At 37.6% G+C, this 25,525-nt stretch overlaps 1 long non-coding RNA gene across 2 annotated transcripts; it reads left to right on the top strand.

Moving 5' to 3' along the window:
- The first annotated feature begins 35 nt into the window (after nt 1–35).
- Nucleotides 36–24,718, top strand: LOC138742983 (uncharacterized). 2 transcript variants are annotated; one of them, XR_011344566.1, is made up of 5 exons: nt 36–158; nt 6,007–6,107; nt 7,674–7,729; nt 14,657–14,812; nt 24,562–24,718. It is a non-coding gene; the product is annotated as an uncharacterized lncRNA (long non-coding RNA). The 2 variants fall into 2 exon arrangements; XR_011344565.1 differs by having other exon boundaries at nt 7,671–7,729.
- Nucleotides 24,719–25,525: the final 807 nt, after the last annotated feature.

Genomic DNA, 25,525 nt, shown 5'->3' with positions numbered 1-25,525 from the left:
CAAATATATACAATTGTATTCAGTGGTGATAGGATCCCATACTATCACACCATCTACAAAGTAAAGACATTGGGGTCCTGAAACGGGATAACTAGCAAATCCTCCCTGGATGTGATTACATTCCAAGCGATCAAGGACTGGGTGCTTCACCTCCCCAGGTGGGTCGGTGATGAAAGGAGCTGGATTAATCATTATACAACTTTAGAAAGTCAGAAATTGATTATTTAGAAGAGCAATCTCATACTGATTCAGGGGAGACTGGGTGAGGGGGAAAATCGAGGACGAACAGAGTGGCTGTTCCACACAGAGCATACGGGCCGAAAATCTTTTTTTTCTTGTGAACAAAAGATTTTCATGAGAAAATCTTAAAATGTCACTGAGCTGCAAGTGAAACTGCCTTTTTGTTATTTTGATGTGCAGGATGTAAAAATCAAACCAATCATTAGTGAAAAAGGAAACTTAGAAAAGCTAATTACTCTTTCAATTAACAGCACATGAGAAACAAATTATATGAACATTCAGACATATTAGCAAGACAAATGCCTGTCATTATATCATTAAATCACAATATCACTAAGTCCTGTGAAATAACATTTGCAGTAATATTATCAGTAATCTGAATATTTGGTCAAATGTAATTCAGTTCACCAACATCCTACTTTTTAAGCCCTTGAAAAAGTCCAATCATTGAATTTTTATTTGCAGGCTAGAGAAAAATGGTTGATGCTATTTCAAATGAATAATAATTTGTTTTAGATTTGCCAAGATTTTACATTTAAACACCTAAACATGCTTGAAAGATTGGAAACAAACGTTTTAGCATATTTGCTTTGAACTGATTCATGTTTCTTTTTTTGTTTACTGGCAACTGTGCAGGTTGATTTTACCCAGAGTAAGATTGTTTCTGGGTAAATCATGATTACACGAGTGGATTGGACACTTCTTGTCACAATCCACATTAATACATCTGACCTTTCCCAGCTTCATCCAATGACGTCACTATTAAAAGCAATACCCATTTCTGACAGCATGGTCGTGAATTGGCCTTTAAAACTCCATACTTCAACCATCATAGAACATTCCAACTTGATCCATAAGCAGTTTCTTGCTGTGTTTACTCAGAACCAACTGCAGGATAGTCAAAAGCCTTGCAAATTATTTACTTACACAAACAGACCATCCTCTCTTCACTGCCGAGATTCAGTTAATGAATGCCTGATTGGTGACACTAATGCTATCCATTGATGGATACAAAATTTTTAACTATGATTCACCACTTAAAATGAACCACGACTTGGAAAACATCTACAAAAAGTCCATTTATGCGTAAGTGATTCGCCTTATCTGGACCTCTCAGATGAAAAATCTATTCACAGCTTTACGTTTTCCATGGCTGTAACCACTGAAAAAAAATCCCAGGAAAAATATTCATTCATAATCTTGTGCCTGGTGCTCTCTCTGAGTAGAGGTAAATGTAATCTGATCCTAAGTAACCACAGCAGATGCCTTTCGATTTGCCTTTCACTGATGTATCATCCAGGCAGTGAATTTGTTGAGAGATTCTTTGATTAAAATGAGGAGATGTTATTGTTTTTAATAAGGGGATTTTCAGGCATTTATGGCAGCCACCCCAGCAGAAAGTGAAATACTTCACAACGTATGGTTTGGATTGGCATCCATTGCATGTCAAAATGTATTGATGGGTTGGAATTCCAAGTCAATTTTAGTCCAAAATCATTGAGCAGTGGGCCATCCATCATGAGACTTCAATCATGGATTATTTTGAATCATTAAAACCATTGATCCTTTCCAAGCATTTAAGAGAGAACAATTAATAAGTACTTTGCAAAAGATAAACCTCATTTCACCCAGCTTGCCACAATTCGATCTGATCTTTGTATCGCCCATCTTTCCTGCAGAGTCAATCACTTGCCATGGAGATTGGTTGGAGATGGCTTGAGCCATGTTTCTTTGCAGTTTCTTCCTGTAGTCTTGGGCAGTGGAGTCCTTCATTAGGCAATGATCAATCCAAATATACTTTCAGTGGTGTATCTGCAATAATTGGAAAGAGAACTTGGGACATGCCAGATCTTGTTGGGCTTGAGACAATGCAGAGACATTTTGGGGCTCTTTCTTGTTTGTAGCATTGACATGGTTAGAGCAAGTCAAGTAGTTGGTGACATTTTCATTAGTTTTCACAACTGAAGTTACCCTACCCACCTCGCCATCAACAGTCTATGGCAATATTTACAGGAAGAGTGGCTGACTGAATCTACTCCGATATGCCCAGGTAATTGCGTTGGTGGATTTACAAAAGAGGCAGTGGTGGTCTATATTGCCAAAGCTTGATCATCTGTTTAACTTCCCTGCATGCTGGGAAAAAGCTAAGGCTCTGTGACATGCACAAGCTTGGTGGTTGAGTGAGTGGTAGAGGGAAGCAGATGTGTGTCTGACCTCATGCTGTATTTCAATCAAGGCTACAACATTCACATAACAAGCATTAAATAGGCTCCAAATAACCAAAACAGTTGAGTCAGGATCTCTTGGGGAAGGGGGGGTGGGGGTAAACATCAGTTTGCAAATGAAAATATCACCAACAACCTGTCCTGCTCCAACCATGTTGATGCAATGACTAAGAAAGTGGACAAATGACTCTGCTTTCTCTCAAGCCCAAGAAAAATCAATGTTTCTCTTACCAATTTTTCCAAATGCACCACTAAAAGTATACTATCTGGATTGATCAAAACTTGGTGCAGGAACTGCTCTGCCCAAGACTAAAGAAGAAATTCCAGAACACATCAAAGGCCAACACACAAACCATCTCTACTCCATCTTCTCTGTCAAGATCACCCAGTCTCAGGAAAGCTGTCGACATAGTAAAGGACCTATTCCATCCTGATCACACTCTCTTCTCCTGCCTTCCATTGAACAGAAGATAGATAAGCTTGAAAGCGTGAACCTGGGAGTTGCTGAATGCATGCTGCATGACCAATGGTCTTCAGAAAATCTTGTATCGACATTTTATTTCACTCTTCCTCAAGTTCTTCCCAGCAGCTTCTCACGCCATGAACCCATCTTCCCGATACGCTACAGACCCACAGATAACCTTGGCACTCCTTTCTCTCCTCCTTCTGACCCTGTGTATGTGTGTTATATTTTTAAAGTGCTACCACTGATGCATTGCCAGCAGCAAACAACCCAACTCAATCATCGCAAAAATATGTGGCCGTGACAAATCTCCAGATTAAAGGAAAGTTTATTATACTCTTAAATAGACCTCTCATTGGTAATGCCCTTGCACCATTTTCTATATATCTGGAATTTATCTGGGTAATACTATACCCTGCAGTCTATGATTTACTGTAAGCTACACCATGCACTTTTGTTTTTTATTGCACTGTCTGCTGTATTTAAGCATGAGTTGACTTGCCTGAGTACCATACAAAACAAAGATTTTCACTGTATTTTGGTCCATATAACAATAAATAATTCAATTCAAGAGCACTACAAAGAAGCTACATGTATGAGTGGGGAGTGCATACAGCGAAGGTTGTAAAGTTTTTATTTCTTCACTTGGATTGTCTCCATTGTAAATATGTAATTCCAATGAAACTTGCTGAATTGAAGTAAAATGATCTCAATTGCCTGTCCGCATGGACCATCGTTCAGCCATCATGACATTCAAACATTAAAATTCTATGAAACCACCGATATTTTCTCCTTTCCTGCATATCTTTCACGGGGCGGGGTGGGGATTGGAGAATAGAAATGAAATCTGAGAGGGAAGAATGGGAGAGAGTGAAACTTAGTTCAGAGGGAAAGCTGCAATTCCAGTTGTTTATGGCAAACAAAGTTTTACCTGGCACTGGAATCAGGAAATGGGATCTGATAAGTCACCTGCAAATATTAGGTAGGGCATTATGACAAGGGTTACAGATGGAAAAGGGTGGCCTTGTCAGACACTAGATTTCTCATCACACTGTCAATGGAGTTGCCCTCAGGAAGTTTTGAGTACACTCAGGATTCAGCTCTTAACATAAAGGAATAGAGAGAAGGGAAGGGGAAGGGGATTATTTGCCTTTCTGTATATTACTGTCCTGAAGCAGGGTATTTACCTGAAATGATAAACTGATTATTTCTCCCCACAGATGCTACCTGACTCATTGAGTTTATCCTGCAGTTTGTGTTTTGAAGTCTGTAGCCTCTCGTGTCTCATTATGTTATGAAAACTAATGCAACCTTAAGGAAAGGCAATTCACCACAGAGAAATACATTCTGTTTCTCACTAAAAATTCTTGGTCAGAAATTTTGCACAGCTGATAATAATTCTATTACTGACCTTGATAAACATAGATAGGCCAGGGCAGACATTAGTCCTATAGGAGTTAAACAAGATCATCTGTATTTGCACAATAATGCTGGAGAAACACAATAGGTCACCTCCAGGACCTCACTCAAGATTCAAGTTTGAACATTTATTATCAGAGTACATTCATGACATCACATACAACCCTAAGATTCTTTCTTCTCTGAGCGACTAATTGGTAGTGCAAAAAAAATCTCTACTCAATGTACACAGATAAAGAAATGTAAACCATTTGTGCAATACTGAGAGAAAAAAATTAATAAAGTGCAAAAGTCCTTAAATGAGCCCCTGATTGAATTTGTTGTTAAGAAGTCTGATGGTGGAGGGGTAGCTGCTGTTCCTTAACCTGGTGGTGCGAGTCTTGTGGCATCCAAACCTCTTTCCTTTTTTTTCTTTATTTTTTTCACCCCCTATCTCCCTCTCCCTCTCTCCCCCCTCTATCCACCTCCCTTTCTCTCTCTCCCCAACTCTCGCCACCTCCCTTTGGGTCTCTCCCCACATTTCTCCACCTCCCTCTTCCTCTCTTCCCCCTCTCTGCACCTCCAGCTCCCTTTCTCCCACCCTCTGTCCACCTCCCTCTCGCTCTCTCCAAACCTCTTTCCTGATATCAGGAACAAGATCATGTGTTGGGTGAGGTGGATCCTTGATGGATGCTGCTGCTCTGTGACAGCAGCATTCCCTGTAGATGTTCTCGGTGGGGAGAGTTTTGCCTGTGATGTCCTGGCTGTGTCCACCATCTTTTGGAGGGCTTTAAGCTCAGGGGTATTGGTGTCCCCATACCAGACTATGATGCAGCCGGCCAGCACACTTTACACCTCACCTCTACATCATACCAAACCTCTGCATTCTCCTGAGGAAGAAGAGGTGCTGACTCCCTTCCCTTCCCTTCCTCCTATCAGAGAGTTACCTTCTGAGCCCTCTCCTTTCTCTTCTATCCTTCCACTTGTATCCACCTCTTATCTCTTACCAATTAGCCTGTGCTCATCCCCCTTCCTCTCCTCCTCTCTCCCCTACCGTTTTTTTTTACTCAGGCATCTACCTATTTTTTCATATCCCCGAGGAAGGGCTCAGGCCCAAATCATTGATTGCCTTTTACTTCCTATAGAAGATGTATGACTTTAATAGTTTCTCCAGCACTTTTCCGCACTACATTTCTGAACTACAGTTCTGTCATCTATCCTGTTGTTTATATTCTCCAAGATACAAGGGAAAGGACAAATAAGTTAAAGTTTTATCTTACCAGTTAGTCATACATTTCTCCTTCCCTCATGGATAGCGAGGATAAATATTGTAGAGAAGAACAAGCATCAATAATCAACTTATTACTGGCAGTTATAAGCAACTAAAATCGAAAAAAAAACATTGTGTTTACGTTATCAGTCTAATTACTTTGCATCTAGTCTACAGGTAAGGACTGGGCAGAGTATGCACCTATCAGACCAGAATCAGCAAGATTTATTTATCCTAAATTAATATGTATTTTTGGAATGGTGGAGTTTTGAGCATTGCTTATAACAAAGTAACAGCAAATAAGATATATATTAAAAGTCATGACATGTATTTCTAAATTTACACATCTAATATCTTTACTATTTAACATTCTTTCCAGTAAATTTCAATGTCTTATCACTTCATTGCAGTGTTTTCCTGTTTGATTGCAAGAAAGGTTGCCTGTTTTCTCTTGAGGTGAATCGTGAGAAGCTTTTGGTCCGGGTGCATCTACTTCAGACTGAGTCCCAAGGTTAATTGTCTATTTATATTAAAAGAGGTGCAAAGATTCTAACTATTCATAACTAGTCCATTATCTGAAATGTGAGGACTGAGAAGATGGAGAAAAAAACTCTCAGACTTCAAGTTTTTAAATGAGATCACTTTGACTCTGTGAGTCAGCTTGTTTCAGTGAGACATATGGCCTGATATTGGGAAATTTGTCCACATGTAAATTGAATTGGCTACATCAGGGTAATTAATATAAACCAAAAGTCATATCTCTGGAGAAAAAGTTCAGAATCAAAATTTATTACCATCAATGTGTCACAAAGTTTGTCATTTTGGAGCAGCATTATTGGGAGCAAATATTTCCATAAATCACGTTTAAAAATAAATACATTAGTGCAAAAGAAGAGAAACTAGTTCATTGTCCATTTAGAAATTTGATGGCAGAGTGCAAGAAACTGTTTTTGTACCACTGAGCGTTCCTCTTCAGGCTCCTGTCCCTCCTTCTTGATGGTGGCAATGTGAAGAGGGTATGGGCTGGGTTGTTGAGGATAGAGGCTGCATTCTTAAGATTTCACCTCTTGTAGAAGTCCTCGATGGAGTGAAGACTGATGCCTGCCATAGTACTGGCTGAGTTCACCACTCTCTGTAGTCTTTTCCTATCCTGTGCATTGGCTCCTCCAATGCACAGTAATGTATCCACTCAGAATGTTCTCCACCTATAGAAATTTGTAAGTGCCTTTGGTGACATGCCAAATCTCCTCAAACTCCTCATGAAGTATAGCTGCTGGTGAGCCTTCTTTGTGATTGCATCAACATGGAGGGCCCAGGACAGATCTTCAGAGATGTTGATGCCCAGGATTTGAAGTTCTTAACCCTTTCCACTGCTGACTTCTCAATGAGGACTGGTTTGTGTTCTCTTGATCTTCCTCTTCTGAAGTCCAAAGTCAGTTCCTTATTTTTGCTAACATTGAGCTCAAGGCTATTGTTGTGACACCTAGCTGGACTATCTCACTCCTGTAAGCTTCTTCATTGCCATCTGTGATTCTGCTGACGACTGTGGTGTCATCAGAAAATTTGTAGATGGCATATGAATTGTACCTAGCCACATAGTTAAGGGCGTAGAGTAAGTACAGCAGTGGGCTAAGCATGCATACTTGAGGTGCGCCTGTGTAGATTGTCAGTGAGGAGAAGCGAAGGACGTATATGTGCAAAGAATCATGAAAGTAACAGGGCAGGATTAGAAGATCATTAGAATAAAACACGCGACTTAAATGTATGTGCCGTTATTCTAAAAGGCAGAGATTACAAGAGCAAGGAAGTCACAATGAGCCAACAAAAAACACTATTTCAATGGCAACTAAGAATTGTACAGTATCTGAGTATCATACCATGAGAAAATGTAGTCTTTGGAGAGAGATTCCAGAAGACAGTTAATAAAATGATTAAGTTTAAGGGATTTATGTGGATAGATTGTAATGGTGTTTCTTTTGGAACATAAAAGGTTGCAAGGTGATTTGACAGATATATTTGCAATCATTAACAGTGAAGACAAAGTAAATGTAAAACACTTTTTTCCTGTTGATAGAAGGATCAGGAATCAATGAACATGGACTGAAGATGATTTGCAAAATAAACAAAAGAGTGGTGAGAAATGCTGTTCAGAAATAGCAAGTAGTTAGGATATGGAATGAATCGCTGTGGGCCAGACTAAAGGCAGATTTAATTGCAATATTCAATGGAGTCACTGAGCACAGAAACAGGCCTTGCAGCCCATTGAGTCCACGCTACCATCAGGCGCACATTTACATTCAATTTACACATTTATTCTCCCCACATTCTCACCCAAACCCATCAGAATCTACCACATTTAGGCATACTGGAGGCAATTTATAATGGTCAATTAAATTACTGAAGTACACTTATTTTTGATCACATGGGACAAACTCTCATGGACACAGTGAGAACATGCAAACTCCACACAGCCAGCACCATAGGTCAAGATTGAACCCAGGTTGTTGGAGCTGTGAGGCAGCAGCTCTACTGGCTGTGCCACACCACTGTCCCTTCTCTCAAAAGGAAAGAATTTTCAGGGCTCCTTGAAGAGGATAGGGGAGAGGCATGAACTAAATTATTCTTGCTTAAAGCCTGCACAGACTTAATGAGCTGGAGGTATCCTTTGATCTTATAAGCATTCCGTGAATCTGCAACTAGCATATGGAAGTGCATGCACTGGAGAACAAGCCTTAGGGCATAATATGGTTACTTTAAAGGAGCAAAGCAAGAAAAGAAACTAATTGTTTCCCTCACTGCACCAAGTTAGAGGGATTTGGGAGACAAAATAGAAGGGAATTTCAGTTTTATAATTGATGACTAAGGAAATCTTTTGGTACCTAGTGATAGCCATCTAGGGGGTGATTACAGTTAAAAAGGTATACCAGAGGAATTTCTCTCTTCCTTTGGCGCTATATTAAACCAGAACTTTCTGTTTGCTGCGGTTCTGAGTACATTTCAAATACAGAGCAAGTTTTTAACTAATACATCATGCAAACCTTTGAAGATGTGTTTGCAATCATCACAGATTTTAAACATTGGTCTTGTGTCAACACTCCTGAGATTAGATTTTAAACATTAAAATCTGGTCTCGCCCAGATAAAAGAGATCAGACAGATCAGGTATCGCATCACTGAAACCTGGGCTCTGAGCAGTCCAGCCCCAGGGTCTGAAATGTCTTTGGAAAAGTGGCAGTTATTATCCTCACTAAGTATTCTGGTTTCTTCAACGTACTATCATCAAGATTTTGAGTTGAACCATGACACATTCCTCAAATAATCAGATGGTCGATAATCTTGAAACAACCTCATTAACCCACCTTTTATGTGACAATAAATGAAGATTTTCAACAGCATCAAGCCATTCGTTTGTCCTTTAGCTATCAGTTTTTAGATGGCAAGCATGTAACGGCACAATCAATGAAATTTGCCTTTACATAGGCAGACTAAAATTTTCAGTCAATTCCTGCACCGCAATTTATCCTGCAGGACCCATACTACTTTTCAAGGGAAGCCTACAGTCTAAATCACACTGCAAAACTCACCCCATGAATTTTACGTCCAGCTAATGATTCAGGCCACGTTGCTCCACATAAAAAGCACTGGGTCTAATGCACACAGGAACTAAAGGTGTGCAGTGTAAAGGACCACAGGGTGAGAATTATGTAAATGTATGTTAAATTTTTCCTCAGATTTTTTCCAACATTGCTATCTAAAAAACACTAATGACTTTAGTGGTAGCATATCATTATCAAAAAGAACGACAATTCTGTGGGTGTGGCAGCCTTCTCACGTGTTGGATAGGTGAATTCAAACTGCCCACAGATATAGCAGATATAAGGATTTTCCACTGGTAGAGGCCACTGACATTCATCACTATACCAACAACCAGGACTGTGGTGGTGGATGTGATGGAGGAGCTACAATGTTATGCGAGTCCTCCAAGATCGTCTTCCAACTACATTCCTGCTTCATGGACCAGTATGCATTTTGATCCCGCATCCTTCCAAAATATTCACAGGGAGAACTCTGTAATCAGCAGTTAAAGGAGGATGGATCTGTAGCATATCTCCAAGGTGATAGAGAAAAACAATTTGGAGAGTCTTCACCAACCATTAGCCCTGGATATCCTGACAAGTTTGGTCCATTCCTTTGAGGCAAATAATATTTCTGGAAGTGATGACTTAATAATCCTGTGGTTATCATATCTGCATGTTTGGGTCAGCCCAGACTTGGGCACCAGAATGAATTACAGTAAAAACTAGGTGATGTTTGGCACCTTGACCAAAATATTCAATGATGTTCATCCTAATTTTGAACATGGTGCTGTTGGTACTGTTCCCCAGGATACACTGAGACAAACACCATCCACAGAGTAAATGAATGGCTCTTGTCTGTCTGGGGTTCACTGATCTTCGAGCGAAAGGTGTTGTCCACATGCTTTACGGTCTTGGCCAATGTGCCAAGGGATGTGCTGACATTAGGTGCAGCTGCTGATGAGGTTCAATTGGGAAAGGCCATGGTTTAAGACCCTTTTTCCATTGCATACTGAGTGGCTGGAATCTGCATCAAAACATCATGAATTATTTGTTCAAGAGTTGTTGGTAAATGTAAGGAATGTTATGCATATCCAATGGAAATGGACAGATTAAACTGCCCATGCTTTCCAGGATACATTTGAAAAGAAAAACCAAGCAAAGCATAGGATGATGTGAGCTAACCTCAGCTCAGGCAAAAAGACCTCCAGGAGAGAAAAAAAAGAGGTATGTCCAGCTGAATCAGGTTACAAGTGAACATTTGTGGGTCCTCTCAATCTCAGCTGAGATGCTCCTGTCTCCATAGCTAACACATGAACAAAGGCCACTGAAGAATGATGCAGAAAGCTTTGCTGGAGTGTTATTAGCTTCAACAGGGTAGGCCTGGAGAAAAATGACAACCTTGACTCTGATTTCAGGATTTCATTCAATTCCAAAAGTTCACAATTAAGGTTATAGAAAAGATTCAATAATAAGTCAAAGTTCAATTAACTTACAATATTTTAGTTATCAATGAAAGAATTTGTTGTGACATTAATTTTTTCCCCCAATCAACTACATTTATAGGTTATACCTCACCTCACGGTTCTCCATTTACGCAGCATTGTTTTGTATGTGCATCTTTAATGAATTTGCTGTTTTCCCCTGAAAGACTGACAGAAGAGACAGAGATTTTCACACAAGACAATTTTCCATATACTATATTTTGAACAAAAGTATTCTTTCCAAATAGTTGATGTCATTGGACATTATTAATTTGCTCACTTGACTGTAACTCAGAAATGAAGGACATGCAGGTCCCAATTGTCTAATTTATTACCCACTGTAAGGTGTCAATCGAGCATCAATACAAAATTATCCACCAGAGAGCCAAGGTGCAGCTACACATTAAGCCTTTTCATGGAAATTCAATTGTTATTAGCAACCATTATTTTACCTCAGGCAGCCGAACAGTGAAAATATTGCACTTCAAACCTCCAGCTGTACACAATTCTAAGAGAACTGGAGTTTCAGCAAGAAATTCAGGTTTTACTGAATTAGTGATATTAAATTTAGACCATCAGGCCATTTTGGCTGATGAGTCCATTACACCCCATTAACCTACACCCCCGGTATGTTTTGAATGGTGGGAGAAAACAGGAGTTCCTGGAGAAAACCCAAGCAGACATGGGGAGAATGTGCAAATTCCTTCCAGACAGTGCGGGACTCGAACCCCTCCAGTCTCAATCACTGGTGCTGTAATGACATTGTGCTAACTGTTATGCCAACCATGCAGATATTTGCCAAAAAGGAACAGTTGATTCAAACAAACAAAAAACTAGGAATCTTGCAAGAAAAAGAAAATTTTAGGTTTAAATGTTTCAAGTGTCAAAGTACAAGGGAGTGAGCTTGGAGTGAGATTATAATGAAAGGGGGACTCTTGGACATTCAGCTCCCACTCCAGATCTCAAAATTGAGGCTATGAATCCTAGTGTAGTGCAGGCTGCAAGCGTTCACAATTGATAAAGATGCCATCCTTTGGATGAGGTGTTTGTGAGATCTCAATGTGTTCAAATTGGCTGCAGACATTCATGCAATAAAATTATACAATTAAAAACACTTCACAGGATACAAAAAATCTTTAGCATGCAATGGGATCAAGATAGACATTATATAAATTTAAGTCCTCCAAATGGGGCAGATTTTGATCTTGGTCCTCATTACACATTGATTTCAACTAGGTACCTGATGACTGGAGTGTGCCCTGTCACGGTTTCAATGTCAATAACAGTTTAAAACCAAATCACAATTTGTTTTTCCAATAAGGGATAGGAATGGACAGGAAGACCAATTTCATTATGCATGAGAGAGTCTGACAATGGTATATTGTGAGCATTTACTTGCAGGTAAACCAGCCTTCTGCACAGAAGGAAATATTCAAAGGAGAATTCAGTCACTGGTTTCAAGTTTAACAGAGTTCTTCGTTGCCATACACAGTCAAATGCTTATTGAATTCACTCTCTTTTCATCTCTGGAATTCAGCTCTTTTATCCATATTTATGGCAAAGGCTGCAATGAGATCCAAATGCTCCAAGCAAAAACAATGATAGGTATCAGTGGACATCATCACTGAGTGCCACTTTTTATAACATTGTCAACAACACCTTCTCTCAAACTGCTTACAATTGCAGGTGGATTCATGGGGCATACTGGACTTATCCTGCTTTATTTAGAGCAGGACATACCTGAGCAATTTTCCACTTCCTTGCACAGTGGGCTATACTTGCCATTGCATTAGCAGAGCTTGGTTAGGAGCTTTTCGTTCTGAGATGCATGTTTTCAGTACCACAATCCGGGATGTTGCCAGGCGTTGTAGCATTTCCTATATTCAGTCCTCTCAGCCATTTCTTGATATCATTTGGAGTGAATCAAACTGGCTGAAGACTGATTTCTGTGACAGTGGTAGTGTCAGGAGGACCGAGATGAATTATTTACTTGGAGCTTTTGAATAAACATGCGTTGTCTTCAGTGCTCACACAATGGACCCCACTGTGGCTGGAGAGGGAAATCTTCTTGGATCACCTTCCTGTTGTTAATTGTCCACAGCCAATCACTAGTACATCTGTGCTCTTAGCTATTAGTTCCAAGGTACTTTATCTCTGCTGTTTTTACTATTTAGCATGTTTATATTGCTGTGTCAGAGATTTGCCCGGTTGGCACCTCATCAGTAGGCTTCCAGCCTGCCTTTCTGTGCTTCTCCTTGAACTAAGATTGATAGGATTTCTTTATATTAATCATACGGTGAGAGCCATCCTGAACTATAAAGTTAGGGGTGTGATGAACTACATTTCCATTCCCTTTGAAGATACACAAAACTTCTCAAACACTCAATTTTGAACAGGCAGATCTATCCCCTATTTTGTACCTGTATGTGATTGTCCTGTTAGACTAGTGGCCTTATGCTATTTTAGTGACATGAAACACAAGGGTTGTAATGAAGGAATTCAGTATGCTGTCTGTGGAGTGTGAATTGGTGCATGCATGGCTACTGCAACCATTGTGTCTACCACTGAGAATAATGGTGGTTCAGGGTTAACTTCATGACAGGAAATGTGTGTAGATAGAGGAAAAAAAACAAATAAAATAACACCAAACAAAATAACTCAACCTCCTCCTTGTGTACAAATGGCAAAGAGCTCATGAAATAATTTAGCTGAGTTTACCTACACACATTACCTCATAACGTCATAAATCTGTCAGTAGCAAACAAATATACAAGTCATCTTCAAAATTAGTTAATTCTTTTCCTTGTGTATTAATAACTTCAATGCACTTTGGGAGATGCCTACAGTTGTTGGAATCATCGGTCTTTCCCTGTAAATCAGTGGAACCACTTGAGTGCTTTCAGTAAAATCCATGATTAACTGCAAGCAGTAACAGAAGTGGGAAAGACATTCCCCCGAAGCTATTCATATGAGAGGTGTCCGCCTTATCTGTGGAAATTCTATTAATGCTAGCCTGAGATCAGCTGGGGTACATACTCATTCACATTAATCTCCTTTCCAATAGGATGATCTTTTACAGGACATTGCATTGCAGATAGAATTAATCCGTTCTGACAGAAGCTAATTAAGAAAGAAAATCTCAAGTCGATGCCTACCGGCTATTATGCTTTTTAAGTACCTTCAAGAACTAATAACACATTGCAGGAGATTGGAACTTTCATCCTTTTAAGAGTACAACATTCAACATTTCATACAATAGATGAACAAGCAACACATCATGGGGGTGGGAGATTATCCTTGGTCCTGGCCAATAATTATATTCAACTGATTTAGTAAAACAGATCATCTGTTATAATCACATTGCTGTTTGTGGGAAACTTTGCACAAATTGGCCACTGCATCTCCTCACATTAGATGGAGTCTACACTTCATATGTGCTTCATTGACTGTTAAGAATTAGAATGCCCCCGGGTCATGAACAATGTTGTATTACAGCAAGTTATTTCTTTCCCAGGTGCAATTATATTCTGTTTATTCTTGGGTTATTGGCAACAGTGACTAAGATATAATTTATTCCATCTCTTGTTGCTCTTAATAAGGTATTGGTGAGCAATCTAATTGCATGACTAAAAGTTCATGCTGCAGATATTTCCAATGTTGAAAAGAGGCAACTAGCTTGCAGGGATTTTGACTCAGCAGTGATGAAAGAATTGCAATATATTTTTATGTCAAGACGGTGATTGGACTTAAGGATTTGAATGTACAACTTCTATTCGCACCACTGTTTTTGTACTTTCCTCTATACCCTGCATTATTTGATGACTGTCACATTATTTGATGACTTCATGTCCGTCTTATTTATTAGTTCTTATTTGTTAACGTAGCACTACCTGCTCTATGAGCTGGTTTGCCTGGACAGCGTGCAAAAGGAAGCATCTTGCTCTATTTTGGTATACATGACAATAAAATAAATTATTCATTCTTAACATTCATTCATTTCAGGGTTAATTTTGTGAATGCTGGACATGTGGAAGATAGAATGCCCAGGAAGATATGTAAGTAGACAAGCCTGGAAGCAACCAGAGAACAGGAGAGAGTCAGAGAAGCATTTTATTCAAGGGGTAACTGGATGTTTGGTTTTAATCTATGAAGGAGATGGTGAGCTTCCTTTTAATGTTCCTGCCTTCATCAGCCAAAATATTACATAATTAGAGAAATAGTAGGGTGGTTTATTATTTCTGGTCATTGATGAAAAAATAAATATAAAGAATGCATGTTTTTAAATTTATTTTAAAAACATGTATTCCTTACTTCAGGTGGGAACCCCTAAACAAGGGCATGGTAAACCCAGACAAATGTGAGAATCAGATTTGGGTATAGAAATTGACCGACTTACGTCGGGACAGAATGATTAACACAAATTAATGTAAGGTAACGGCCGGTTCAATATAACTTCTTGTATCAGCTATACCTTACTCTACAAAAATTACAATTTTTTTTTCTTTTTTCCCCTTATTTTATACATTATTTCAATAAAATGGTTTAACATGGTTGCATGGATCAATTCAATTAAATGTTTCTAAGGTATTACAAGCAATTATTAATGTAGTTTTATCTACTTTTTTCCATTGGCTTTTTTTTTCCTGTTTACTTACTTGCATACAAATTAATTATTCTGTAATTGTCAATTTTATATTTATGCTTGTATGTTAAACTTAAAAACATTTTTAAAAGAAAGGAATGGTGATGAATTATCAGCACTCGTTAGAGCACTTGCAGGCACTATACACATCGTACAAGTATTTGACTTCTCAAAATACATCACGTGGCACTTGTCAGATTTAATTCCACCCTAATGCCATGCCCAACTTTCTATTTGATAAATATCTTGCTTTAGCATCATCAATATTCCTCTCAATCCACAACACCTCCAAACTATGTATCACCCACATTCTTAATAATCACACCCCTGCACTCATATCCAAGTAATTAATATATATATATATATATACAAACAATAGGGTCTCAGCATGAATCCTGCAATACACACTGATCACACATGTTCAAACAGAAAATCATCCTTCCACCACTACCTTCTGTGTCCTAACATTTGGATCCAATATCCACCTCATCTTGAATCCCATCTGCCTCAAATTTTGGTTTTTCTTGTGATTCATATAAACTTATATCAACGTCTGAGGAAAAAGTTTTAGCTTTGGCCACGTTGATAGCTAGATGTGTAATTTTATTGAAATGGAAAGATGACTCATTCCCTACTTGTACACCATGGTTACATGACATAACGTCTTACTTAAGTTTAGAGAAAATTATATATACAATATTAAATGTGGTAAGTTTCAATTTATGATATTGTGGGGCCCATTCTTAAATTTATTTTTATAATTGGAAGAATTAACAATAATTGTATGTTCTGGTCATTCATTGCCTGCTCCACAGGGGTCACCAGTAGTTCCACATTACTGATTTTTCTTTTATGAATTCAAAAAGTAACCTTGATTAGAGGGAGGGGGAGGAGAGCAGAAGAGGGAAGAGGAGGAAGGGGGAGGAGCAGAGGCTATGTATATAGGTGGAAGAGAAAAAGAAGCTGAGAAGTGATAGGGGGGGGGTAGCTCTCTGAATGATGAGGGAAGGGAATTGGGTGGGGAGTTTGAGGAAAAGACACAGAGAGATAGCAAGAGAGAGAGAGAAAAACACATGGGAGAGGAAAAACTGGAGAAATCAATGTTAATATCATCTGGCTGGAGTGTTACCAGACAGAATACTAGGGGCTGTCCCTAAATTTGAGGGTAGCCTCAGTTTGACAGTGCATGAGACCATGGATAGACATGTCAGTGTTGGAACAGTGTGTAGAATTAAAATGGCTGGCCAATGGCATATCCCCTTTATTGCTGCGGATGGAGCAAAGGTGCTCTGTCAGGTGCCTGCCTTTTTTTCGTTCATACATTGATGAAAGGTTCAGGACAAAAACATTGGTTACTCTCAAGCTGCTGTATGACTAAGTTTCTCCAAAGCTTTGGTGTAAAGCACTCCAACCCCAACATATACAGACTTTTCTGTTTAACTTCTGGATTTGCCCATCATGGTGGACCTTTTTAAATAGCTCACTAAAGTCTGTAGAGGCGTGGCAAGGTGGCGTAGAGTCTAGACATGTGATCTCAACCTCTGGCCGGACTTTTAAGTACCCGTTTTTAACCCCTTGTTTTCAAGTTTAAACTTTTTAAATTTTAGTTTGAAGTATTAAGGAACTGTTATGACCATTAATGGTAAAAGGATTAAACCTCAAGTGCAGAAGAAGTTACATTCGAAGTGTTGAAGATTTCCGGCCTAAACAACTTGCTACAGCTTCAGGTTTCACTTCCTTATTGCCTAAACCACAAAGATTTTCTGTGGGAGCTGAAAAAAAATGTGTACTACTCACCAATTGAAGGACAGCGCTGGAATTACCCATTCTCTGGAGGAAGGTGCATGTTCCCAAGAAGTGGATCCCAATTCTGGCAGCCTGCCGATTTTAACGGAGGGAGCACGCAGGAAGATTACTCCATTGCCTGAAATGCTTCAAGAAGCATTCCAACCTGAAGATCTCAATCTCCTCCGTGATTTTTTTGAAAAAACAGCGAGCTGCGGGGGGAGACCAGTGTCGACCCCCTGAGGAAGTCAGGGTGCCGTCGCTGGGAGTCCAGACCCACAGTAAAACCGTTAAAATGCCTTTTGTTGAGTTGCAGCAGGAGCTGCAGTTACCTGGATCTGCCACTACATTAGAGAAAGCAGAGCTGAGCTTTTCTGAGCTACAATGTAAACAGTTAAATGCTGTCATCCAGCCTATAATGAATGAGATGGCTCAAATGATAGTTCAGAATTGAATACAGTTAAAGCACGTGTGGAAGCATTTTGTGAAGATTTTATTTTTAATTCAGTCTGCTTTTTTGGAATTTAAACAGCAAGTGGCTATTTGAGAGGACAAATAATTAGTTATGCTTCTAAAATAAAAAAAAGAATCGATTAAATCAGTCTTGAATTAGAGAAACAGATTGATGAGTTAGAAAAGGAATTTTAGAAAGATGCTACAGAAGATCAGAAAATAGAATTATCTAGGTTGAAACTGGAATAATACTTTGCAATCTTATCAATTTGAATGTATGATTAATAGGACTAAACAACTGTATTATGAATGGGGAGAGAAAGCACATAAGGTATTGGCATGGCAATTAAAGAAAGAACAGGTTTCGAGGACTATTAATGCTGTTAGACAGAATTTTTTAATCACTTATAAACCTCGTGAGATTAATGATGAATTTTGTTCATTTTATAAAAAAATTATATACATCTGAAGGAAAACAAGTAAATGGATCAATTGATCTTTTTTAAAATCACAGTTGAATTTACCGACAGAGGATGCAGATATATGGGAGTTGGAAGCACCATTTACTGATTCGGAAATTAAAATGGCTATGATGGAAATGCCGAACGGAAAATCGCCTGGTGACGATGGATTTTGGGTTGAATTTTATAAATTTTTTTATGACGATCTCTCTACAGTGTTTGGAGATGTATTACGTCAAGTTGGAGAACATTATGAATTACCTGAGTCTTGTTTTAGTGCTTTAATTACAGTAATTAAAAAAAATAGAGATCCTTTGAAAGTATCTTCATATAGACCAATTTCGTTGTTAAATGTAGATTATATAATAATAGCTAAAATTTTAGCGTATAGATTGGCTAAACTTTGGCTGTGTTGATCCATATGGATCAGACAGGTTTTATAAAGAATAGATATGCCTCAGATAATATTCTGCATGTGATTAGTTTGATTAATAGATTTCGGCAATCTTTAGATCACACGATGGTGATATCTTTAGATGCAGAAAAAGCATTTGATAGAGTTGAGTGGAATTTTTTGTTTAAAGTTCTGGAGAAATTTAAGTTTGGTCCTATCTTTATTGGTTGGATTAAGGCTTTATATAGTAAACCGGTAGCTAGAGTATTGACGAATGGTTTGATTTCGGAACTGTTTAAATTGACTCGATCAACTTGTCAAGGTTGTCCTTTATGACCAGCTTTGTTTGCGTTAGTGATCGAACTTTTAACACAGCTGATAAGACAAAATACACAGATACAAGGTAGGAAAGTTTTAGATGAGGAATATAAAATTAATTTATTTGCCGATGATGTATTGGTGTATTTAACAAATCCAGCTCAATCACTTTTGCACTTGAAGGAGTGTCGGATACAATATGGTTGTCTTTCTGGATATAAAGTTAATTGGGAAAAAAGTGAAATATTACCGGTAAGTAAAGGAGATTATTCAGTTTATAAGAATATTATTAATTTGAAATGGACTGATCGAATTAAATATATAGGTATAATTTTGAATGTTAATTATAAATCTTTATAGAAATTAAATTATGTTCTGTTATTAAAAAAAAATTAAAGCTGATTTGATTAAGTGGAAAGATTTACCTATTAATTTATTGGGTAGGATAAATACAATTAAGATGAATATTTTTCCGCAAATGCAATATTTGTTTCAATCTATTCCGTATTTACTTGATAATATTTTTTTTTTCGAGATTTTAATAAAATGGTTAGGGAGTTTTTATGGAGAGGTAAATTTTCAAGAGTAGCTTTGAATAAATTAACTTGGAAATATGAGTTAGGGGGATTACGTTTACCACATTTTCAAAATTATTATGAAGCAGCTCAACTTAAATTTATTAGTTCATTGATGGATTTGGAACAGCTCCCAAGTTGGGTCAAAATTGAGATGACAAATATTTCTGAATTTGAAATACATTAATTTTTGTTTAGATGGAATATAAATTTGTTACAGCAACATCATGTGCCTATATTAAAACATTTAATGAAGTTATGGACAAAGAAAAAGATCGGTTCTAGGGGTGAATTATCGACTTTGACTCCGTTGTATAATAATCAACTTAATTTTTTTTTCAATACACAATCGAAGTTTATTACATTGCAGATTTAAAGGTGTGGAAAATTTGGGAGATTGTTTTAAAGAAAGTAAATTTTTATCTTTTAATCAGATGAGGGACAGTTATGGTATTGATAAGAACTCTGTTTCTTTATTATCAAATTCGATCTTTGGTAAAATATGTGTTTGGTAGAGATATGATTTTACCTGAAATGACTAAATTTGAGACTTTTCTTATGAAGGTACCAGAAAGGGTTATATTTCATCTATGTATCAAATATTACAGGATGGTATGGATTAAAAGGGTTGGGATAAATCTAAAAGTAAATGGGAATTAGAGATTGGTTTTATTTTTTCCGAGGAGGATTGGTCAGATATTTGTTATGATAGTGTAACTAGACTGATAAATGCACGTTATGCAATGATTAATTATAATTTTTTTTACATCAATTATACTTAACACCTGAAAAACTAAAAAAGTATGGTTTTTATGAATCAGATTTGTGTTTTAGATGCGGTAATTCTGTTGGAACTTTTTTTCATGCTGTCTGGTCATGTACATATATACAATCTTTTTGGAAGAAAATTCAATTGTTTTTAGAATGCCTGTGTAAGATTAAAATACCTTTAGATCCGACAGCATTTTTATTGGGTAGTTTGCAACCTCTGAAAGGTTTGGGATTAGATAAATTTCAACTTGCTTTTGTATATTTAGCATTATCTGTAGCGAAAAAATGTATTGCTAGTATGTGAAAAGATACAGATATGATTGATATTAATAGATGGCATAATGAGATGAAATATTGTTTAACAATGGAAAAATTACATATGTTTTACATGATAATGATAGTTTTTTATTAATAAGTGGTTATATTCAGAATATTTACATTTCAATTTAAATTGATTAGATTTTAATATGTATGCTTAATTTTTTAAATATTTTTTCTTTTTTTTCTTTATGGCTCTCCTTAGGAGAGTTGGCTGAAGTGGGAGGGGGGGGTTCTTTTCTTTTTTTTTCTTTATATATAAAGAATAACGTTCATGTTTAGAGTTACTTGTATATGTCATGTACTAATTGTTTTTTGAACGACATGAATAAAGTTTTAAAAAAGTCTGTAGAGGCATCATCTGCTGCGATGGCTTCATCAATCTTCAGTTAAATTTAATTTTTTTTTATTGAACAATTTTTATAATTTTCTTTCAATTTTTTTTATATGTTCAGGGATGTCCTGTTGAGGACAATATTTCACAAAACACAGTCTGGACTTGTGCCATCCAAAGCTGTCTTTTCACTAGTTTCTGCAAGATTATATGTTTAACTATTTTTAAAAATTTATACAATTCTAAGATATTCTAAGGAATTTCACAACACTCCACAACAGTTCAACCAAGTTTAAATTCCAATCTTTTGCATTTAAAATTCAGTTTGTATGGATGTATTAGCTGAAATTAATAGGAATACAAGCAAAAAAATGTGAAGTAGAACTTTAAGCAGATGTAATTGGATCATTTTCTGGGGAAATGTGACAGCAATGAAGCACATGATAACCAATGTAATGAAAGAGAAGTTGGAATAGCTGATACAGTGTTTGGCCTTCAATAGAAACTACAATACAACATAAATATAGCATGGCTTTGTTCCAAATGGGGAAGAGGAATGGCCTAAATTTCTGCAGTTTAATTTGTGTAGTATGCTTCTGTGCAATGATGCTATGAAACCTTCCAAAGTGATTTCTTACCTTGAAACCATATACCCAAAGTTAGAAGAAAAGTCCATGGATTTTTTACCCAATGGAAGCAAAATGAAGCAATGTTTTTATATTAAGTGCTGCATACTGAAGTAACAACAAATGAAGTTGACATCTCCAGCCCATCACCTTGTCAAATGCTTGATGAATGAATTTTGGTCAGAAATGTCAACTTGCTATTACTTTCCATAGATACTGCCTGACCCATTGAGTTCCTCCCTCACTTTCTCTGGGTGTTGCTACAACATAAAGCTAACTTGTTTTCTCATTTTACCAGTTCTCATAAAGGGTGTACAAGAAGACTGTTTCTCCATCTACAAATGTTACCTGAGATTGTGAGGATTACCAATCACAAGGCTATTATCAGGTGTTAACTCATCCTCCATTCCTCTCCAGGACTAGATTCACAACCCTCAGAGATACAATTCCTCTTAATATTCACTTCTTATCTTGAACTATGTCCCCTAGTTTCCCCAACCAAGAAAATGAGCATCTACCCTGTCAAACTCCTTCAGAATGAGAAGATATCTGATAATTAATTTGACTGCACCAATTCACATTGTCTACCTGCCCAATTTTTTCTCAAATTGAATCCAGATGCTGGAATCTATGAGCAAATAATAAACTGGGGAGGGGTGGGTGGGCTTGGCAGGTCATGGAAATAAATGGTCAATCATTTTAAGGGTTTGCGACTCTTTTGTGACAAACATTGGCTGACCATTTATCTCCATGGATGCTGCATAATCCATTGAATCCCTCCATCTTCCCATTGACTTCCATTCACTCCAGGAGCAGTTCAGAACAATCTGATGAAGAAATTACAATTCTGTATAGACCAAGTTTATGCATATGTGTTATCTGTGCAGTTCTAGCAGTCACTGCCCAATTACTATATGTTGATGGTCAGCTACAAGTTTCCATATAAAATAATTCTATATTAAAATACTTTGATTGAAGTTTTGATTCAAGATTGATTCCAATAAAGATTTTCTCTTGAAATTGAAGCTGAATGCTATTTTAGGGACTTTCTTCAATGAGTTGACATCCCTAATTATTCCAACTCACTCTATTTTGACAGCTGAAAATAATCATATGAATAAAGTACAGCCTGCAATGAACAGGGATTTTTTTAAATAAAAGCCTTGCTAAGTAGGCAAGCAGAGAAAAACGATCTCTATTGCAATTCCTGATGGCCAAACAAAGAAAAATGATGGACTTAATTTGTCGGCACTTCAACAGTTGTCAGTCACTGACAATTGCCCCATTTCATCTCGTTAGGAACAGTCAATTACTGGCTGCTTTAGGTCCAGAGGGGAAAGAACCTATCACTCAACATTATTTCAAATTAACAAAAAAATTAGAGCCACAGGTGCCATCAACAGGGAAAGTATGGGTCTCCTTACACAAGGACATAAAAGCAGATTTTATGTCTCTTTCAAAATCCTCTTCTCCATAAAGAGAAAAAAAAATCAAGCAGCACACAAGTTCACAAGTAAAAGTGTGACAGATGGAAGGCCTCTGAGCTTTTGTTCAGTCTGTGAAAGTTGCTCATACTCCTTTTGGTGTGGTTAACCTGCAGAGCATCACCAACAGTTCTTTTACACATCTCTCCAATTGGATGGCCCTTTACAAGACCCAGCAGCATCAAATGTTTTTTATGGAGTTGTTAAAATGTGCACATTCTCCATGTGACCATATGGCTATTCAATGGGTACTCCATTCACCCCCTCTCCCCCCATCAACAAAGCCAAATGATGCAAATTGGTTGGTTAATTGTCAGCTATAAAATGCCAGTAGTGTAAATGGGTGATATAACTGAGAGGGTGTAGTTCATACAAATGTTGGGAGAATATATTACAGGGAAAATTAGTCAGGGAATGCTCTGAGCCAGTAGGGTCTGGATGGGCTGAATAGCCTCATTCCCTGTCTTTATGAAATGCAACAACAAAAAGATTAAAGTTTTACTCAATTAGATACCACACCAAAGCATGCAAAAGGACTTCATTTACCTTGAAGGACTAAAATTCTAACAGCTATCAAGCTTCAACCTTGCCATATGACCCAAACTGTAACATCAAAGAACAAAACCACAAAGAACTAAAGACAGAACACAGTATTTGCATTATGACTATTTAGTGTTCATTATCTATTTATTTTCTCTTCTTTTTATATTTATTATCTGTTATCTCTGTGAAGCCTTAATTATACTTAATATGTCTTTAGAGGTTTTAAATAACTGAGATGAAGCAGTAAAGTTAGCCTTTCATTGGGGGTGTTTCTACTGAGCCGGGAAAAGAGCGGTGATGCGAGGTAATGCGAGGTAATGCGAGGTGAAGCACGGAGACACCTCGAATCTGGCCGCACTGTAAACACATCCAGTTGTGGCCGATGTGCGGCGATTCGAGGTGCTCCGGCGTCCTACTTTTGAGGTGGTCGATGCAGGGTGATGCGATGCAGGGTGATGCAGTGGAAACACCGTGGGTGACTCACCGGAAGTTGCGATTTTTCACCCGTGATTTTCAATTGCTCATCGGACTTCCTGGTCACCTCGCATCACCCTGCATCACCGCGTATTCATCGCTCGGTAGAAACAGTTTGGGTAGTCCTAAAATGCGCGGTGATGCGAGGGACAAAAAATCGCGGTGATGCGAGGTGATGCGGGGTAATGCGAGGTGTCCTTAGTATAAACACACACATTGTATATGCACATTGCTCGTCAATAAACTCTCCTTCATTCAAATTAAAATTGACTATCAGGAAATGGTGGAGAAACCTATTGAACTGAGACCTTCAGTGTTTGATTCTGGCTTCTCTTGTTACATTCTGGAGGTCTGGACCAGAGGGGACGGAGTAAAATTTCAAGGCTTATGAATGATACAAAAGTTAGCAATTCTGTAAATAGTGGAGGATAGGGATAAACTTCAAGAGCACTTCAATGGTGAAATTAGCAGACAGCTGGTGGATAGAATAATAGCAGGTGTCAAGTGATTCACTTTGAAGACCACAATAGAGGAGAGGGGATAAATGGCTCTATTTTGAGGGAATGTGGGACAAAGAGGGACATTAGATTGCATATGCACAGCTTTGAACATGGAAGAGGAAATTAATAAAAAGTGAATAAAGGAGTTACCCTTGGAATGGTGTGAAAATCATCTTAAACATTTGTACATTCATGTTTCTGAATGCAATATTTTTTTTTAATTGTCAAGGGTTTGATGAAGGCACGGAACATCTTTTAATAAATTTTGATGAAGAGATTGAAAGAATGCTTTGTCCAACGTTAATGTTGCAGATAGAAACAAAGTGACTAATTAGTCAATAAATTAATTAATAGAAGAAACAATGTTGCTTTCTGATGCATAGACAATGCTTAATTAAAGAACTAAAAGGAAGTATTGGTAATTATTGTTTTTTTAAATTGAACCTATAAGTTAGTAGCAGGCACATAAAGGTAACATTTTGCATTTTGTTCATTTTAATATCTGTGCAATTAATAGTCTATATTTTACAATGTCAAATTGTTCTTGCAAAGCAGAGGTAGCATTTTATTGCCCATTGCACTAATCAAACCATTCTCAGAAGGGCACAGAACCTTACTCTGTTCAAATAGAAAGAATTTTCCCCTCACCTCAGCCTTTTCAATGTTCCTCTGCTACCCATCTATGTGCCAAGGAAAGGATACAGTTATGTGGCAAAGGTTTCAGACCAATGGTCGAGAAGTAAAATGTAAGCGAGCGCTCTATATTGCAGATTTCAAGCTAGTTTTTTGCTCCAGCTTCTTTCCAACAGAGACAAACATTTATTCTGCTTAGTACCTCATTTAAATTATTCTCACAAAATAAAGTAAATAATTCACATGATGCATTACAAAATAGAAATACGTTCAAAAACCAGGAGCTATTGAGCTGTCCTCTGATTACAGGTCACACTGTTTCAGTGTAAGAACCACAGATGAACCTCAATTAGCTCTGCTGCTGTTATCTGCATTCTTGTCTTCAAGGATGTCGTTTGTAATTAAAATATGATGAACATCCATAGCAACAAGGTTCATTTGCTTCAACAACTGATTGGTGTTCTGATTTGTGCAAAAAAAAAAGGCTCCACTATAATGGATAATTAAGGTTTCACTTTAGAAGAATAAATCTATTCCAATATATTTTTTTAATAATTCAT

This window comes from Narcine bancroftii, chromosome 9, assembly GCF_036971445.1.
Source record: "Narcine bancroftii isolate sNarBan1 chromosome 9, sNarBan1.hap1, whole genome shotgun sequence".
Classification (NCBI taxonomy): Eukaryota; Metazoa; Chordata; class Chondrichthyes; order Torpediniformes; family Narcinidae; genus Narcine; species Narcine bancroftii.
This window is presented reverse-complemented; position numbering and strand designations above follow the sequence as displayed.